General features: G+C 47.0%; 1 pseudogene; it reads left to right on the top strand.

Annotated features, from left to right (window-relative positions):
• The first annotated feature begins 1,057 nt into the window (after window positions 1-1,057).
• On the top strand, window positions 1,058-2,593 carry LOC125390306 (CXXC motif containing zinc binding protein-like; annotated as a pseudogene).
• Window positions 2,594-8,525: the final 5,932 nt, after the last annotated feature.

Below are 8,525 nucleotides of genomic sequence, written 5' to 3' on the forward strand. Positions count from 1 at the left end.
ATGCAGGCAGAACATGGAGTAGATAATAAATAAATAAATAGTCTTGAAGATGACCTGGGTTCAGTTACCAGTACACACCCAGCCATTCGTAATGACCTGTAACTCTGGTTTCATCCAGTTCCAAGGATCTGGGACGCTCTGATGGCCTGTATGGCCAGTGAATGCATGTGGTACCCCTCCACACATGCAGGCAAAGCACTCAGACACCTGGAATAAAAAAAAAAAAACACAAAAATGTGAACTCTGCCAACCAGAAAATGGTATATAGAAATACATTTTGTATCATGTTAGCAAAAGCCCAGAAACACTGAGCCCAGTGAAGGTCACTGCAGGTGCCGGGAATGTATGCCTTGCAATACCACTGCCTCACAGGACATGGCTTCTGTTCCCAAAGTTATCTCATGTTCAAATGTCTGCTGGGACTCCAGCCATTACATCTCTACCAAGGCAACGGGGGAAAGAAGAAAAAGATGTAAGCCCTTTTAAGGGGCTTCCTAGAATACAGTAGTTCTATTTATACTTACAGTTTATATATAGCCACTAAAGAGGCTAAGAAACTAGTTTTGTTTTGTGTTTAAATTGGGTGGTCATGTGCATTCCTTAGGAAACAGTGAAACTGAAGAATAGTGAGAATCAATAGATGGTCCTAAAATGTTTCCAGGAGGGCAGGAAAAGGTCATATTAAAAATAAGGGACGGTTTCAGATGACTCAGAATCCAAGCATCTGAAGTGATACTGGAAGCTGAGAGACCACATAGAAATCCCTCTGGAGGTCTATGGGGAAGTGGCTTTCAGTATGAAATCGTAGATCCTAAGTCAAGGGGTGTTTATCTTTCACGGGAAGCTACTAAGAACAGAGTTTATGAAGATGAGGTTGTACACAAAGAAAAAGAGAGACACCTCAAAAAGAGATGAAGGAAAATTCCGGTATATTGGCAGCTAGAGTAGCTAGTACCTTTGGGCATACTGGAGAGATGCTCTTCCTTCTGCGGGGTTTGGGGCATGGATTTACAGTAGGACTACTGAGCTTGTACAGCCCACAGATGAACATAAAACAATGGCCAGTTCAGAGGAGAAGAAAGGTGCGTGATCACACACCTACACCTTAACTGTGACAACCACGCAGATGGTCATACTGATCAACACCCAGTGGGGACTTCATTAGAAGTCATCACTCTTGAAGTGTCTTAGCTAAGGTTTCTATTGCTGCAATGAAACACCATGACCAAAAAGCAAAGTTGGGAAGGAAAGGGTTTATTTGGCTTACATGTCCAGATCATAGTCCATCATTGGAGGAAGTCAGAACAAGAGCCCAAGCAGGGAGTCAGGAGCTGATGCAGAGGCCATGGAGGGGTGCTGATTACTGGCTTGCTCAACCTGCTTTCTGAGCGAACCCAGGACCTCCAGTCCAGGGATGGCACCCCCTGCCGTGGGTTGGGAGCCTCCGCTATTGATCACTAAATGAGAAAATTCCTTCCAGTTGGATCTCAAGGAGACATCTCCTCAGCTGAGGCGTCTTCCTCTCTAACGACTCCAGCTTGTGTCAAATTGACACACAAAGCCAACTGATACACAAACACATCACTATTAAGTCACAACCCTTCCTTTCTTATTCATCCCCCAAGATCTTACATTAAAACAAATAATTTTAAAAGTACCACCGTCTTCACAAATGCAAACACATTAAACTCTGTCTTGGTGACTGGCCAGAAAGCAGAGGTCACAGTGGCATACTGTGGACCCGGCAGCTGTGGGGAAAATCGTGCTGCAGTTCAGAGTCACGCTGGACAACATCACCAACCTTCGGTCAATGGATGAGGACTTCTGGTGATATCTGAAGATGAAATGTGGCAACTGTGGTGAGATTTCAGAGAAGTGGCAATATGTCCGGCTGATGGGCAGTGTGGTACTGAAAGGAGGCCACGGCAGTGCCTTCGTGGTCTCAAAGTGCAAACTGTGTGTACAGGAAAACTCCGCTCAAATTCTGAACAGAACCATCTGTACATAGAGACTGTTCATCCATTTCCCAGCTGCCCAGACTTGAATAACCATACAGAAACTATATTAATTACAATAGTTCGGCCAATAGCTTAAGCATCTTTCTAGCTAGCTCTTACATCTTCAATGAACCCATTTCTATTATTCTGTGTATCACCACAAGGCTGTGGCTTACTAGGTAAGGCTCCAGCATCTGGCTCCTTCAGCAGCTCCATGGCATTTCCCTGACTCCGCCTACTCTCTCTATTATATCTTTCCCCGTCTGGCTATATTCTGTCCTGCTATAGGTCGAAGCAGCTTCTTTATTAACCAATGGCAATAAAACATATTGCTAGCATACAGAGAGGAATCCCACATCAACCATCAAGTCTTACAAGGCTGAATACAATGAGAAGTTCAAGACAATAGTAGAGTTTGAGCGTTGGGCCCTTGAACCAATTGGCTTCCCGCCCCAGGCTGGGTTTGCTGCCGAAGGTGTGGAGTCAGAGACAGTCTTCAGTGACACTAATGTACAAGGAAGGACTGGACAGACTATGAGAAGGCACAGGAGTCTGTGGGGATCTTTGAGGTCACCCATCAGTTTGTGACAGGCTGAACCGTCTTCCTGCAAACCTGCTGGTAAGAACTGAGAGGAGAAAAAGGGCCCTGAGCAGCAAACCCCACAGAGGTGTCTCGTCTCTGATCTCCTAGCACCTGTACCAAGTCCTAGCAGTCTGCATGCTAGAGTTTGTCACGGTTCTGAGTCCCACCAGCAAAGCCTCTGTTGGTGTGGAAAGGTAGTGTGTGCAATACTCCCTCCACAAATAAGGAAAAAAAAAAAGATCAGTCTTTAAAATACCCAATCTCTTTTCAAAGTTCAAGTCTTTCAGCTGTGGGCTCCTTTAAAAATCAAAATTAAATTAAAAGCCTTCTTCAAGAGGGAAGAACCAGGGCACCATCACAGTCTAAACCAAACAAAACCAAACTCACACGGTATAAATAACTCAGTGCCCAATTGTCTGGGATGCACTCACCATCCTCGGGACTCCTCCAAAGGGCATGGTCACTGCTCCAGCTCCACCCTCTGCAGCACACACGGCTTGTCTTCTTGGCTCTGGCTGGCTCTGCTCCACTTGCTGCCATTCTTGATGGTCATCCCATGGCGCTGGCATCTCCAAAACGCTGGGGTCTCTGCTGCAACCGGGCTGCACTCTCATCAACAGCCTCTCATGGGCTCTCTTCATGGAGCCGAGCCTCGACCTCTTTGCAAGATCCCTTCAGTCTTCAGCTGCCATTGAGGCTGCACCTTCACCAATGGCCTCTCACTACCAAGCCTCAGCTGCTCTCCATGACTCCTTCATGATGCCTTCAAAACCAGCATCACCTGAGTGGCTCTCACGTTATCGAGTCCTGCTGACAACGTGATACACAGACATGGCAGTGTCTGGAACGCAGCTTCTCCGTGCTCTCAGGAAACACTTCCCAGAAGATTTCTCTTCAGGGATGCTGGTCTCTTCTTAATCACCACTAGTTTCCTAGCTCCAGCCGACCAGCATCCATTGTCCCAGTAACGCGAAGGCTTCACGTCAGCAGTTCTGGGTTCTTGTTACTCACAGCTGGTTCTTCAGCCCCAGCTAACCAGAACCACAGAATCTTAGTTCAAAATAATACATGGCCCTGATAAAGCCTTTAACCTTCCCTCAGAGACTTCACCAGCCAGGCCTCCATCCTCTGCACTGCTCTCAGCGTTCTTATCTTCCAAGCTCCACAGAACATCCCACTGAGCTCTTAACACTCAGTGGTTCTTCTAGGCAAAAGTTCCAAAGTCTTTCCACAATCCTCCCCAAACCGTGGTCAGGTCTGTCACAGCAACACCCCACTATACTGGTGCCAATTTTTCTTAGTTAGGGTTTCTATTGCTGTGACGAAACACCATGACCAAAGAGCAAGTTGGGGAGGAAAGGGTTTATTCCACTCACACTTTCAAATCAGAGTCCATTACTGGAGGAAGTCAGGACAGGAACTCAGGCAGGGCTGGAACCTGGAGGCAGGAGCTAATGTAGAGGCCATGGAGGGGTGCTGCTTACTGGCTTGCTTCCCCTAGTTTGCTCAACCCCTCTTCTTATAGACCAGCAACCCAGGGACGGCACCACCCACCATGAGCTGGGCCCTCCCCCATTGATCACTAATTGAAAAAAAATACCTTACAGCTGGATCTCATGGAGGCATTTCCTCAAATGAGGCTCCTTCCTCTCTAATGACTCAGGCTTGTGGCAAGTTGACACACAAAACCAGCCAGTACACAGAGAGGATGGGGGAAAGGGGGTTTATGTGCTTAGAGGAAAAGTAAAGAGCATGTACGCAAGCTAAAATAGAACTTTCCATAGATGAAAGACAGTTGATAACTCCGAAAATGGAGAAATCAAAACAGCTGTCTATGGCAGCTGGGAGAGCGGAGTGGCTGCTTTGGGGAGCTGGAATTTCGGGTGGCAAGATGAGGTGCCGGCTACCCTTTCCTAGACAGCCTCAGTCATGCTTCTTGTCCAAGGAGCTTGCTAAACAAATATGAAGTCAATATGCCTTTCTGTCAGTATCAGGCAACTCAGGGTTACTTTTTCTTCATTGTTCGGGGAGAAGGGGACAATAGCCAAATACAATAATTCTTCCAAAGAGGAATTCGCAGGCCTGGTAAATGTTCTGAGTCCTTATTTGTCTGATATAGCTTCATTTTACCCTCACACTTGAATGATAATTTATGTTCAAAGCCATTTCCCCTCGGTGCTCTGAAAATGTCGCACCATTATTTTCTTGTATCCAATTTTGCTGATGAGGAGTGTGCTAACAATCCAGTCCCTTGTTCCTCTATCTAGCAGGCTAAATGGCTTCCCCTCAAGATGAACGCAGCACCTATGAGAGTGACTTCACTTAGACAGAGGGTGTGCACAGTTAGAGGGGTCTGGAGATGGGATCCTTTAGGACAGTGGTTCTCAACCTCCCTAATGCTGCAACCCTTTAATACAGTTCCTCAGGTAATGGTGACCCCTAACCATTAAATTATTTTGTTGCTACTTCATCCCTATAATTTTGCTACTGTTATGAATCGTAATGTAAATATCTGATACGTAGGATATTTGATATGCAACCCCTGTGAAAGGGTCATGACCCTCAGGCTGAGAACCACTGCTTTTGGACAAGATCCATGTCCAAAGACCAATGTCTCTGTAGGGAGAGGACAAAAGACAAGGACACCGAGAAGGCCACATGTAGACAGAGACAGAGATGGGGCCATGCAGCTGCGAAGTAAGGACTGAACGAGCTCCCAGAGCCGGGAGGGGAACTGGAGCAGACTCTCTCAGCGCCTTGGGAAGAGATGAATCACAGCTCTGCCTGAGACTCTGGCCACACAGCTGGGATCGTTACCAAGTCCCGCGAGTCACTTTCATAGAGTATCTCTAGAAAACGAATATGTATCTCTATCTACCTATCATCAATGTATCTCTGGTTTTTCTTATACTTCTAATGTTCTGGAATCTCATGACATGTCTCTGGTTTTTTGTTTTGTTTTGTTTTGTTTTTGGTGAGTTTTTTTAAACGTTTTTTTCTGGCCATGCACAGCTTCTTTAAATCTGAAAAGTAGTATCTTCATGTGGTTCTAGAAAATTCTACCCTGTAAACTTTTGACTGTTGCCTCTCCTTCCTCCATGGTTTCTATGTCCCTGTGTACACTCGCTGCCGAGGTGTCCTTCATGGTGGCCTGCTCGCCCTTTGCGTTGCGTTGCTGGAGAAGTCTTGATCTTTTGTGCGGTTATTCCTCTTTCATCTACACTCATCTTGCACTTTAATACATTGGTTTTGAGATTTAAAAAAATTCAACAACAAAATTGCTCATTTCTATGATCATCCATTGATTCTTGGTATATAGATTCAAGGCCTCCATGTCTTCTGTAGATTAATTGTTCTTTCTGTGCTAGCTTTCTGCTACTATAGCAAATATTTGAGATAAACAATTCATGAATAGGTTGGTTTGGGTTTAAAGGTTTAGGATCAACTGGCCTCTGGTTTGGGGTCCTCTGCGGGAAGGAACATATGGAAAAGTCGAGTGCTCGCTTATGTAGGTGGTGGGGAAGTAGGAGGCAGAGACAGAGGGGAGGGAAGAGACTAACCATTGAAGACAAGACCCAGAGACCAAAAAGCTCCCGTGATGTACCTCCTCTTAAAGGTTTCCATAGCATTCCAATGACGTCAGGACTTTCTTCTCTCAAGTCTAATAGCTACTGCTTCCTCCTTCTCTCTGTGGCCAGTTCCTTCATTTGTTGAGCTGGTGCTGAGCTGGTCACTTCTGCTCATGGCACCACCTTTCAAGTCCTCAGAGCTTCTTGGTTACTCTCGTCTTTGAGGAGAGCACCAGAGACCTGGGTGTCCAGCCTGCTAGATGGTTACGGGCACCTCTGGGCATGCTATTTTAGCTGACCCCTGTGGAGAGCGGCAGATGGATGTGGCCACTCTCATCTGCCTCAGAGTGATTGAGGCGCAATCCTGATAGAACTTTCCAAGTCCCAAAGGGGCTTTCTGGGCCCATATGCACCAGTATCAGGTGTCCGTCACTATGGACACCACAACATCCATAGAAAGGGCAAGAAACTGACAAGGGCCACGTGCTGTTCCCAGCTTGTCACACTATCTATTGTCCCCGTGAGCCCTTGTCTCCACACCACCTCCAGTCTGGAACCTGTGGGCCTCATACCCACTGTGGCTTCTCGGTTAATGCAACCCTTTCTGCCCTCTCATCTAAGACTTTGAGTATATTTCAATATTTCGTAAAAAGTCTTTTCTGTGCCTCTTAGGGTTTTGGTTGAAGGATGAGAAGTTGTAGTATGTCTTCCAAATGCTCTTGCTAGCGTCTTGCTTAGATCCTCTTAGTTCTCATCTGAAGAGGAGTCCTGTGCTATCTTATGATTGCCTCCACTGTTAACCGAGACCTTGAGAGGCACCAGGCAACCTACTGAGCACTGGACACTTATGGTTTGGTCTAGCATGGCATCCATCCACAAGGAAATCAGCTTTAATATTCCCAAACTACAGACAGACAAATGGAGATGGGGCGGAGGTCTCTCTCTGGGCTCAGATCACAGTGGATCTAGCCAGAAGAGACTCGTTTCGGCTGGATGGGACTGTCTCCAGAATGTGAGCCCCCTTGGCTCCTGGATTGCTTAGTTTCTGTCAACTTGACACTGACTAGGGTCACGTGGGAAGAGGAGCCCTCAACTGAGGGATTGCCACCATTAGATGGGCCTATGAGCACATCTGTGGGACATTTTATTGATTAATGATTGATGTGGGAGGTTGCAGCTCGCTGTGGGTGGAGCCATACCTGGTCAGGCTGGCCTGGGCTCTACAAAAAAAAGGAGCTGAGCAAGCAGAGGGAGCAAGTCAGTAAGCAGCATTCCTCCATGGTCTCTGCTTCAGTTCCTGCCTCCAGGTCCCTGCACTGGGTTTCTTCAATGGTGGACTGTTACCTTGAAGACTAAGATGAAATAAACCTTTTCCTCCCCCCACACTCCTTTTGGTGTGCGTTTTTATCATGAACTAAGAGAGCCACTCAACTCTGGTGCCTCTGTTGGTTAGTGAGTCTTCTCTGTTGTGTTGTTTTGTTAACTTGTCACGAGCTACAGTCGTTTCACCCCAACAGAGGCACTGTCTCCATCAGACTGGCCTCTAGACAAGTCTATGGGGCATCTTCTTGATGCGGGAGCCCAGCCCATCGTAGGTGATCCTGCCCAAGGGCAGGTGGCCTGGGCTGTATAAGAAAACAAGCTGACAAACCATGGGGAGCCAGCCAGTGAGCATTTTCCCCAAAGATTTCTTCCTGTGCTCTTGCTTAAGTCCAAGCCCCACTGTAATCAGGATGTGTAAGCCTTTTATCCAGCAACAGATCGCAAATTTAATAGAGCTTTAACTTACGCCCCCCTACGCCACTATCCCTATGGCATTTCCAGGTATCAGTTTGTGCATTTATTAAAGGATATTAGGCTCCTAGTGGGAACTAGGAGTGACTCTTCTCCATGGGGCATTTGACAATGTCTGGAGATATGTTAGATGATCGGGGGGTGGGGGGGACAGCGGTGGCACTTCGAGTGGGTAAAGGACAGGGACCTCCCAATGTCAGCAATGCCTGGCACTTCAGGTGGACAATCCCCCACCCCCAGTGTAGACCATTTGAACCTCTTCTTGACATCATGGCCTGTGGGCTACCACACAGCCCCTGGTCAATAATGTCAGTGCTGGTGGAGGAGGGTGCCCAAGGGGCATGAGTGGCCAGGCAGTTTCCAAGAGAAAGGGCTTCAAAGGTGAGGGGCACACATGGCTTTCATGCAATGATCCTTGAGTCATATCTCTACTGTGTGGCTTCTCAGTCTTGTGGACTTCACACCTCACATGGCCCTTCATATATGTTCACCCCCTGCAAACCCCGAGCCAGGTATTACCCTCTCCTCCATTTGACCATTCTCTGAATTTCTAGCAGGTAGACAGGCCTTAGTGGGCTTCTT

This window comes from Myodes glareolus, chromosome 13 (assembly GCF_982192425.1).
Source record: "Myodes glareolus chromosome 13, mMyoGla1.1, whole genome shotgun sequence".
NCBI lineage: Eukaryota > Metazoa > Chordata > Mammalia > Rodentia > Cricetidae > Myodes > Myodes glareolus.